Genomic DNA, 11,542 nt, shown 5'->3' on the forward strand with positions numbered 1-11,542 from the left:
CGCAGAGTGGGCCACCCCGGCCTTGGCAGCTGAGGCCGCACAGGCGGGCAGAGATGGGCCAGGCCTAGATTGGGGGGGGGGGTGTGCACAGGAGGCTCTGTCCTACTTCCCTCCCCCTCGCTATGCCTGTTATGACCCCAGTAAGGCTGGGGAAGGCCGGATGCAGCCATGTTTATTGCATGTTGTTTTCAAACAAAGTTCAAGCTGCGCTGGACATTCCTTCTGCATTCCTGCTCCAGGACGGGGGACTGGCTGGGGCTCTGGGGCTACAAGGAAATCAGTCTGCAGGGCTGAGCCAGGGCAGCCAGGACGGGCTGGCAGCAGCAGGCTGGGAGGCTGGAATGGCCCAGTGTGTGAGGTGAGACCTGCACCAACTCTGGGAGTCGCCTCCCTTCCCCAGCCCTGCCCCTGCAGAGCCCTGTACCAGCCCCAGGGGGAGACCCCCTGGGAGGAGCAAGACCAAGGCAGAGAGGAGTGAATTCCCAGACAGTGCCAAGAGCCATCCATCAGCCACACTGCCCAGGAGGGGAAAGGACTTATTTCTGAGACGGCAAACAAAAGCATTAGCTTCAAACCGTCCTGCCAGCCCCAGGGGCTAGGTGAGCCTGTAGCTGGGAAGAGATTAGCCACGGGAAGTGGGGGAGGCTGTGGCAGGAGGGTGGAGTCTCAAGGAGTAGCTTTGAGTCCAGGCTGCACATTAGAATCACCAGGAGGGCTTTTTAAAAACAACCCCTGTGCAGGGGCCCACCAATTAAATCAGAATAACTGGGGGTGGGGTCAGGGGCTGGGATTTTCCCAAAGCTCTTCAGGTGACTCTAAAGTGCAGTCAGGCAAAAACCCTGTGTTCAGAGCAGGAGCCTAATGAAGGGCGACTGGTGAACAGCTGGCCCGACCCCTTCCTTCCACACAGAGGAAGTCCGAGGCCCGGGCCGGGAGGGACTGGCCCAAGTCCTCACAGCAAGTGGACTACAGCCTGACACTGCACTGACACACGCAGGAGCAGAGCTTGTCTCTGCAGCACACCCTCCACCCGTGCTCCTCCCTGGACCACACCAAAGCCCCTGGCTGCCCTCTTTCCACGGGCTCTAGACTGGACCTCCCTACCCGCCCACCTTAGAGCCCTTCAGCTCGTTCTTTGAGAACAAATATTCCCAGTTCTTTTCTAAGCCAGCACAGAAAAGAATCTGTGCTGGCTTAGAAGGAATTAACAACAACCGAGTCTCAAAGGCTTGAACCTCACCTGCAGCGATATGCAAATGGCCCGAACACCCACAGCGCAGCATTCAGAGGATGGGAGCAAATAGGATGCAAATATATGCATCCATTATGCAAACAAGGGCAGCCCTGGATTAATAGACAGCAGCTATCTCTTTAGGTGGGGGGGTGGCTGACACGGAGGGCGGCCCTGTCTCCTCAGAAGCATCCTGAGGAATGGTTGGCTCTCGGGTCACGAGGAGGGATTGTTCACAGGCCTGGCCAGCAGTCTCTGTGCTAGGAAATCCGGGCGGGGGTGTCTGTCAGCCAGGCAGTGTGTCCTCTGCCTGGGCTCCTCGCCCAAGCCCCAAGTTCAGTGCTAGGCACTGAATTATGGGGGAGAGAGCGGTGGTGATAGGGGTGGTGGAGGGGAGGGAGGCAATGGGGGAGAGGATGGTGGAAATGACAGAGCTGGACATAGTCAAGGAGGTGACAGAGCTGAGGTGAAGGTGGTGACCTTCCTAGTAACGTGGTGCTGGGAACAACAGATGATAGTGACGATGGGAAAATGGGGTTGGAGGAGACGGGAGCCGCGGGAACGGTGAGGACAGATGTAACAGAGGCACTGGTGGTGGTGGATGGTGGAGGCGATGGTGGAGGTGAGGCTTGGGTAGAGCGGAGATGACAGGGTCATGCTAATGACAGTCATCATAGAAACGACAGCCATGGACTGTGAGGGGTGCGTGTCGTGAGGAGGAGAACAGTAACGCTGGTGCCGCAGGGAATGGCAGGCCACGGTGGCTGGAATGGAGGACAGTGGAGGCTGTGGGAGAGTGGTGGGTGATGAAAATCACTGTAGTGACCCATGGGAGGTGAGGGTGACAGGGAAGTGACAAAGAAGGTGAAGATACGAAGGACAAGTCGGTGAAGATGGGTTCTCAAAACTCTAAAGCTCAGTGGGGTGGGGTTAGAGAGCCTGTCAGAACGAAGCAGGGCGGAATTTGAGGAAGAGATCCGAGGCCTGTTGCGATGGGGGAGCAAGCATGGGGCCCCCACCGCAGACCTAAGGAAAGCTTGGAGACAACACCTGACTTCTGTCTCCTTGGCAGACTCGGTGAGCACCCCAGTTCCACTCAGTGAGGGGGGCATGCTTGAGGTCTGCCTGTGACCAGTGGGGTGACTTGTGGTCACCCACTGGGCCTCAGTTTCCCCCTTTGTGAAATGGGAGAGTGTGGAAACCAAGTGCAGCTGACTCACGGTGCGTGTGCAGTGGAATGAAGCTGCAGGGTGTGTGTGTGTGTGTGTGTGTGTGTGTGTCCGCATGCGCGGGAGGGGTGGTGATGTCAAGAAATAGAGAGCTGGGGAGATATTAACAAATGTCTTCTAGGAGGAACTCAGAAACGGCCTCGTGTTGCTCCCATCCCATGGCCCGGATCTCTCCACTTCTCCATCACCCTCACCTCATCTTGCCACTGCAATGAGGTCACCAGAGCTGTCTGCCTGACCCTGTCCTCACAGCTCTATTCCCCTCCCAGAAGTCCAACCCCCATGCAGGCTGCGGTGTGAACTGTTTGGACACCAGGAAACAGTCGTGTGACACTGAACAATATGTTTAACTTCTTTGAGCTTCTGTTTTCTCACCCATGATTTAGAAATAAAAATACCTACCTTACAGGTTGTGATATGGCTATGTCTGTGATGTGTTTAACCCAGCAAACTCCAATTCAAAGAACTGGTAGCTGTTGGGAAGACGCTGCAGGGGTCAGGTTCAGAATTATCATTTATTCTCTAACCCAAAGAGTCGGCACAGGAGAAAGGACGGCTCCAGGCCCCGCGGCCCCGCGCAGCCACAGGTGCAGCCTCTAGGGTGAGCCACCTCCTCCTTCCTGCGGAACCTGCGTTTGCACGCGACATCCTGCAGAGGGCGCGCCTCCTCGGCTCGCGCAGGACTCCGTGCGCAGGCGCGGCTGCGCCCGGGAGGAGGCGCCCTGCCCAGGGTGCTAGAGTCGCTCTGCAGCCTCTATTACCCGGCCGGACGGACGGAGAGGTGCAGGAAGGAAGCCTAAGTGCATGCGCCAGAGCAGCTTTGGGGGCTGAAGGGGGACAGGGAGAAGGAATGTGTCGTTGTTCATGGCTCTCAGAGGTCCTAGCCCTCCACTCTGGCTGCACATGTGCTAGGAGAGAATCCTGGGACCAGGGGCCATCTGGGTCCCCCTGGAGGCGTCCCTCTCAGCAGCCCCGTGGGCACGTGCGGTGGGGACCGTGCCCACATGCTGTTTGGCTAGGAATGCCGCCCCCATCTCTCTCTCTCTCTCTCTCTCTCTCTCTCTCTCTCTCTCTGTCTCTCTCTCTCTCTCACACACACACACACACACACACACACACACACACACACACACACACACACACACACACACACACACACACACACACACAAACAGGCTGTCTCTCTCTCTCTCTCTCCCCGGTCCAGTGTGAGTCGCTGTGAGCGGGAATGATCGTCCTAAACCCCAGATGATGGCCAGAGGAGAGCAGGGACCTCGGATGTGTCATCTCTCGGAATGGAAATGAGGCCGGCTGGAGAGAATTTGCCCTTCGGCTTCCTCGGTTCACTGGTCTCCATCCCCGCACACCCTGCACAGGGACACCCAGGGAGCTGCCACTGTCCCCAGCTGGGGCTCTGCTCGGAGGCACTGCCCCGCTGGCCCGTGCCCACAGGGAGCAGCTGCGATAGCTGCCTCCAGATGGTCATGGGGCCAGCGCTCCCGCTGGTCACTGGCCACCGACAGGGCTCAGCGCCGGGCTGGAATCGGAGCCTCCTGTTTCCTCTAGCCAGTACCTAACCATTGCCTGTTTCTCTATGAAAAACAATTCAAAGCCCTCTCCTATGTCTTTCTACACTCAAGACCAGCAATGTTCAATAGAAATAAAGAATGTGAACCACAAATATATTTTTAAATATTTTAATAGCCACATTAAAGAAGTAAAAAGAAATAGGCAAAAAAGTGCATTTAACTCAATACTAACCCAATAATATTATTGTTTCAACATGTAACCAGTATAAAATTACTAATGAGATTTTTATATTCTTTTTTGGGGGGTACTAAGTCTTAACTGGGACGAGCCACATTTCAAATGCTCAGTGGCCCTGTGTGGCTAGTGGCTCTGGTATTGGACAGTCACTCAGACTTGTTATCTCCTGGTACCTGGCGTTCAGTAAGTGTCTGTGGATGGTCTGCCTTACGGGCCGACGGGTCTCCCAGGCACCCTGACCCAGCTATGGCTGAGGGGTCTCCACCCGAGAGCCCACCCTTGGCTCTTCCAGCGAGGGCTGTCCTGGGCACTGGCTCATAGCCCGATGGGCCATCAGTTCCCCCTCCAGGGATCCCAGCTCACAGGAAGCTGCCCGCGGGTGCAGCCCCTGCAGAGGGTACATCGGGTGCCCTCTTCACATCCAGGCCTCAGGGCCATTCCGGGCCCCAGTCTGCACTCCCAGAGCGCCTTGCCCTGGCCCACGCCCCGCCTGATGCCAGGGATGCTCTTCTGCTCTGCACGAGGGGAGGGCCTTCATGCAGCCTGAAAGGGACTTTCATGTTTAGATAGAGGAAAGGAGGGTAAGGAAGGCGGTCCAGGAAGGCAGCAGTCTGGGCAAAGGTCTGGGGGTGGGATGTGGGGGGAAGAGATGAAAGGGAGCCAGAGGGGCTCAGGGGAGAGAAGAAGGGTGTGTAGATGCTAAGTGCCAGGTCTGGACGAGGTGGAGCCGTGGAAGTCTCTGAGCCAGGGAAGGAATGCAGGGAAGTCAGGATTGGTGATGTGCTGGCAGGAGACCTGTACAGGAAAGGACTGGGAGAGGAAAAATGAGTGATGAAGTAACCACTCTGGGGTGGTTAGAAACCTAGGCAGGAACACAGAGCCCTTGGGCCTTTCTGTGGTTGGCCCCAGGGAGCTCAGCCTGGGGTGGGGGCCTCTGTGCCAGAGGTCTGCACAGAGAAGTGGGCCCAGGGTCTTGGGGGTGGCAGCCCAGGCGTCCCAGGGCTCCCTCTGCGTGTCTCCAGGGAGGGGGCCCTGGGCAGCTCCCATGGAGGGATTTGCAGGATCAGTGGCCTCTTCTGGGGTGCTACTGGGAGTGGGTTTGCTTCTCACTCCCACACACCCGTTACTGCCCCTCCCGTGCTCTGGATGCGAGGCTCTGGGGGCTCCTGCAAAGCCAGCACATAATTCTCAGACCACTGAGAACCCAGGCAGGGCTTTTGTGAGGATTAAACAAGGCTGTCCCCTCTGGGCAGATGAGCCCCTCGGCAGATGGTGCCCTTGTGCCAAGCCAAAAGTGTCCAGCACGGGATGGATGTCAGTCCCCTCTTCCCCCTTGGCAGAGACCCAGAGCACAGCCATGTGGCCGTCACAGCGGTCCTGTGCAATTCCCGGTGTTGAGGGAAACTGGACGCAGGAGACAAGTCAAACTTGAAAACCACAAGCCGCTGGAGATGGGACCTTCAGAGGAGACCCTGCCCTTCCTCCTCCTCCTTCTCGCCTGGACCAGTGCACCAGAGCTGTCAGGGGACTGGGTGAGGGGAGACATGCAGGGGTGAACTTCCTGGGCCCAGAGAGTCACAGCAGTAGGGTCGCAGGCCCAGGTACAAAGCCGGCATACATCTCGTCTCCCCTGGAGCCAGGTGAGCACAGCTCTAGGAGAGAGGCAGGACAGGGACTGCCATTTAAAAAAAAAAAATGGAGGTCTTCATCCATGGAAGAGTCTGCTGGAAAAACAAACAAACAAACAAACAAACAAAAAATGGGGACTAAAAGAAGCTAAGTGACCTGTTCAAGCTGACACAGCTAATAAGGGACAGTGGAGGATGGGAGGCCAAGTCACAGGGCAGTGAAAATCACCAGGCAGACCGAGGAGAGTCCTAGCCCGACCTGCCACTCATTTAACCTTTCTGAGTATCAGCCTGCTCATCTGTAAAATGGGGATAATAGCTAGTGCTATTCCCAGGACTAAAGACAGCAGTGTATGTAAAGCACTTAATGACAAGTATAGAAACTGGGACTAAAACCCCAATTTCTTGCTCAGGAACAGAAGTGGACCCATCATTGGGAAGTCTGGGATGTTGGAAAGTTGCCAAAGCACGAGGCCTGTAGGCCAAAGGAAATGGTCCAGAGACATGCAGAGCTGTGCCACGAGCCCCCTCAGGACCCGGGTGAGCGTGGCCTGCTGAGGGCTCACAGCCGAGTCCCTCCCCATGAACTGTTCTGTGCCAAAGGCCACAGCCCCTGCCCAGGAGCCCCATCCAATGACTGTGTGGGCACCTGGGCCACAATCTGGGGCAGCTCCCCAGGGAGTCACTGCAACCACACAGCGGTTCAGCTGCCCCTGTGCCCAGCCCTGCTCCTCGCTCCCCGAGGGGCCCCCCAAGAGCACTCCCCACTCGAATTCCTGCTTCCAGGCACACTAGTTCCTCTGGCTGTGCTAACAAATTACTACAAACGTGGTGGCTTAAAAACACTCACACGCGTTCCCTGACAGTTCTGGAGGCCCGAAGTCTGAGCTCAGTTTCTTGGGGCTTAAGTCAAGGTGCGAGCAGGGCTGGTTCCTGCGGGGCTCTCGGAGAGGTCGGTCTCCTCGCCTGTTCCAGTTTCTGGCGTTGCTGGCTGCTGGTCCCTTTCTCGCATCACTCCAACTTTTGCTTCCATTGTCGTATCTCCTACTTGCTCCTTTGGCCCTCTCAGCTTCCTCTTAGAAGGACCCTGGGGATTACATTCAGGGCTCACCCAAATATCCAGGATAATTTCCCCATCTAAAGACCCCTAACCTACTCACATGGGCAAAGTCCTGCTTGCCATTCACGGGTTCCAGAAATCAGGATGTGGCTATCGGGGCGGGTGAAATTCAGCCTACCAGCCAAGGACCTAACCCTAGGAACGCAGCTAGGTGCCTGCTGTGGCCCTCCTCACTTCCGGCCAAGCATCCTTCTGTTGGCACCTCCCCAGCAAGGGCAGTAGGACTCGTCACAGGGCAGCAGGAGGGGTCCGGCCGTGGAAGGCCTGCCTCTGGAGCCAGTGAGTCCCCTCGTCCTGGTCCTGAGGGTGTGGAATATCCAGCCATCGGGAAGGCTTAAGCAGGCTGGAAGCCTTTGGATCCAGAAGTGCCTGTCCCCTCTTTTCTCCGCCTCTCAGTGTATGTCACCTTTCAAGGCTTGGCTGCTCCAAGCAGTCCTCCTCCAGACAGACAGAACAGCTGCCTCCTCTCTGGCCTCCCCCGCACTTGCTGGGGGCTCCCCTGCTGCACACCCCACAGCCTGCTGCGTGTATCTGTGGCTGCACGCCTGCATCTCCCCACGCTGTGTGGTTAGATTTTTCTCATTTTCCCACCCTTGCCCCACCCCCATGCCTAGCATGGGGTCTGCTCTCCTGGAGAGTGGAGGCCCTGTCTGCTTCCAATCAATCAAATAAATGCTTGCAGAACTGGGTCACACAGAGCCAATCCACAATTCCCAAGGAGGACAAGGGGACTGCAGGGTCAGCGGTGTGCCCTGGCTGCTCCATGCTCAGTGTTGGCTGGGGTGCCCTGGGGAGGCCCCTCTGTGCTTCCATCAGTCCAAGTCTGGCAGCTGCCGCTCACGCGGGGCCCCCTGCTTGCCTCCCTGGCTTGAAGCAGCTCCACAACCAGCCCCCAGCCCACCTTCTCCCTGGGCCCGGGTACCTTCCGACAGTCTCCTGTTGTCCATGCCTTTCGGAGTGGTCTACAGTCTCTGTGTTTCCTGCTCTCTCATTCTTCCCATAACTCACTCTCCTTTAGCCCATGGAAACTGCCCTCCCAAAGCCACCAACAACCACTGTGCCGCCCAGTCCAAAGGTCACACCCAGTCCCGACCATGGCAGGCTCTGTGCTTCTCCCTGTCCTGGCACCTGTGGCCACCAGCGTCCCAGGTCTCCTTAGGAGGGCTCTTTGGTCTTAAACCAAGCTTGGTCCACGTGTGAGTTTGACTGGAATGCCAGGGGAACTGACACCCCAGGAGTGACCCTTGATGGGAGATGGGAGCTGGTGGGCCCCAGTTGTCCCCCATCTCACTTCCCTGCCCCTCACATGCTGCCTGGGACCATCTCCCAAACAAATGACTCCACCCAAATCCTTGTCAAAGGTCCATCTGGGGGGAAACCAAACTAAGGCAACACATCAGGTCGTGTTACCTTCCCCATCGCCTGCAAGGGAAGACCCTGCCCCTTCACTCCGTATTCAGGGCCCTCAGTGACCTTGGCTCCTGTCCGCCTCTGTGACACCATCTCTCACCTTTTCCAGCCTCAAACTTTGTACCCGGGCAAAGCAGTTGCCCATCATCACTCACCGCCCTCTCACCCTCGGCCTGGAATGCCGTCCCGTCCTCTGCACCTCTGCTCTGTGACCCAGCCAGGTGTTGCACCTAGGGAGCCTTCCTTCTGTGTGTGGCGGTCAGTCCTTGGGCTCCTGCCCCACCCTAGGGTGAGCATTGCTGTGAAGGCAGCTACAAGGAAGAACTAAACAGGTTGGAGTAAGGTGCTGGCCCAAAGTTGAGCCCTGTGGGTGGCAATGTGCTGCTCTGTGGCCAGCCCCGTGGGCAGCCTCCCCAGCCCCCGCAGGCAGGCGGCAAGCCCCTTCCCCTTGCCCAGTGGTGTGCTGAAGTCAGCTTGCACTGGCTCAAAAGAACCAAGCTTGTACATCTCTCTCAATTCTGCGTTCAGTGACATCCTGTGGGTGGTCTGAAATCAGCCACGGTGAGAGTATTTACACCATGGAAATTGGCAAATGCTACAAATCAGGGGTTTGGTTTTCTCCAAAGAGCTGCCATCGCCTTCCCTCATCTCCCCACCCCTACAACCTGTGGCTGCCAGGTGTAATGAAATCCCGAGTACGTCTGTGGGTTCACAGGTCCCACCTCTGAATTTCCCTTGAGATGCAGGAGGAAATCGACTTGGGGGAGGGGGTGTGGACTGGGCAGCAGGGTGCCAAGGGGGATGTGGACAGGAGCCAGGGGCTGGAGTGCAGCTGGGTGGGGTGTGAGTCGGGGCAGGGAGGAGCTCCTGGGACTGGAGGACAAGGCTCGGGCTACGTGTATGTGTAGAAAAGAGAGACTCCAAGAGAAACGGAGAGAGACGGCAAGGAAGAGGCGAGGACAGAAGAGAGAGACGTGGAGAGACAAAGCAGACACAGGCAAAACAAGCACAGAGGGCGGGAGGGAGGCAGAGGCAGAAACAGAGGGAAAGACAGCTTGGAACTGGGAAGAGAAGACAGTGGAGGGAGCCAAGGGCAGAAATAGGAGCGCAGTGACAAAAGCACAAACCGGAGAGGGATGAGCAGGGACAGCGGCAGCAGGAGAGGGCCAGGGAGGAGACAGCCCAGGCCTAGCTGCTGCTACAGTGCTGGGGCTCACGGTGGACAGGGCAGCTTGCAAGGGAGGCTCAGAGTCCCCTCCACCCCGACAAGGTGTCCCATGCTCCCCCAAGCCATTGTGTGACGACCTCCTTTAGGTGTCACTCAGCGACTTGAAGATCTGAATGTTTGATTGCTTCTTCAATTTAGGCATTAAATCCCTCAGTAATTCAATAATACATTGCCCAATTACTCACATGACGAGCCATTTTAAATTAGGTAAAAAATATTTAGGCAATTAAATTGCTAAGTGATTTGATTGTTTCTGAAAGGAATTCCCTCATAAGGCTCCCTTGAGTTTTTATTCTCCCTTCTTAAAGCAACGTGGGAAAGGGATGTGCAGATCTAGCCATCTGCTTGGTGGTTCTACCCAGCTGCATCCAGAACATCCTCTAGGTTAGGGCCCCCGGATCCAGGCCCCCCCCCCACACACACACATCCAGTGGTGGCTGAAGTCAGCTTGCACGAGCTCAGGAAACAATCAACTTTCCACATCTTTTCCTAACTCTGCATTCAGTGACATCATGTTAGTAGCCTGAAATTGGCCATGATGGGAGTGTTTACACTGCAGAAATTGGCAACTGCTACAAACCAAGGGTGTTTTTTTCCTTCAGAGAGCTACCACTGCCTTTACTCACCTCCCACACCCACACCAATCTATGGTGCCCAGGTGTGATAAAACTCTGAGCGAGTTTGTGGGCTTCCAGCATTTGCCCAAGTCCCAGCTGTGAGCCTCCCTCAAGGGGTGGGGCAGACTCCTTTGGCTTACCGGTCTGGGGGAGTCGACTGGCAGCATAGTGCTGAGATGGATGTGACCTCTGTCCCAGGGATCCTTGTGCCTCCCTGCCAAGAGAGTGTGGTCTGGAAGAAAGAGCACCTGCCTGAGCGTCAGGTGAACTCAGGTGTCTCTGAGCGTCAGCAGGGAAAGTGACTGGCTCCTGGTCACCAGCAGCATGGATGGGGTGGGCCTAAGCACATCTCCTGGGCTCCAGTGTGGTGGCCTTTCTGTTGGTCTAAGCTGCCCCCACTCACAGTCCCAGAAAATTTGTTGTGCTACTTCTAAATATAGAAAAGTTCTGTTGCTGTAAATTTATAATTCTCCAGGAAGCTGACTCCTGGTCCCTGGTGGCCCTCTGTGTTGCCCATCTTGAAGGAGTTGGGCAAACAAATACGGGACAGAAGGGGCTGGGGAGGTGGACAACAGGCTGGGGAGGTGGGCGACCTAAGCGAGAGAAGGCTGGGGACAGGCTGCAGAGAAACACTGGATAAGGATTTCAAGTCTCACTGTGGGTGCCAGACCGTCTTCTGGATTTTCCCACCCAAACTGTCAGTAAACTTGACCTTGCTCCCTGATGTCTTTGAGTGGGTGAAATTTAAAGGGAGGTGCCAGTTTGACAAGAAGGATGAGGACCAGCTCCACTGGTCACATGTGGAGGGACACCGTAGACTGAGGAGAAAGGCCAGCCGGGGCAGTCACAGACCTCCATGGGAGGAGGAGGCAGCGTCTTGCCTCTCTGTCCCCCTGGGAGGCGGCTTGTTTGGGAAAACCACGCCCAAGCCCATCTGGAGCAAGTGCCCCAATTTCCCCTTGTGAGGAAGAAGAGGGATGTCCCAGCTCATGAGGAGGGGAAACTGAGGTCAAGTAAATCACAGGGACAGATGTGACCCCTACCCCATCGAGGGTGTGTGTGCAGCGCTGAGCATCTGTTCTGTGGGTCCCAGCTGTGCGAAGTGTTGGTCTACAGAGCCCCAGCACCCCCAAGCTCAGAGTGACTCACCGACCAATGCCATGCATGTGGAGAGGCCTGGAAGATTCTCCTCTGCATCCCCTTGTTCTCTCTCCCACCAGCCTGGTGGTGTGGTCAGGTCTTAACTTCATAAAGAGGCTCCACCAGCCACTGTTCCATGCAAAGCTGGCCACAGAGACCCAACTCTGTGGGC

At 56.5% G+C, this 11,542-nt stretch overlaps 1 long non-coding RNA gene across 2 annotated transcripts; it reads right to left on the bottom strand.

The window, feature by feature from the left end:
- Positions 1-4,170: 4,170 nt before the first annotated feature.
- LOC123641078 lies at positions 4,171-10,739 on the bottom strand. 2 transcript variants are annotated; one of them, XR_006736214.1, is made up of 4 exons: positions 10,371-10,739; positions 8,541-8,709; positions 6,706-6,942; positions 4,171-5,948 (listed from the first exon to the last, which is right to left on the bottom strand). It is a non-coding gene; the product is annotated as an uncharacterized LOC123641078 (long non-coding RNA). The 2 variants fall into 2 exon arrangements; XR_006736213.1 differs by having other exon boundaries at positions 4,171-5,951.
- Between the last annotated feature and the right edge of the window lie 803 nt (positions 10,740-11,542).

The sequence above is a fragment of the Lemur catta genome, chromosome 1 (genome assembly GCF_020740605.2).
Source record: "Lemur catta isolate mLemCat1 chromosome 1, mLemCat1.pri, whole genome shotgun sequence".
NCBI classification, from domain to species: domain Eukaryota; kingdom Metazoa; phylum Chordata; class Mammalia; order Primates; family Lemuridae; genus Lemur; species Lemur catta.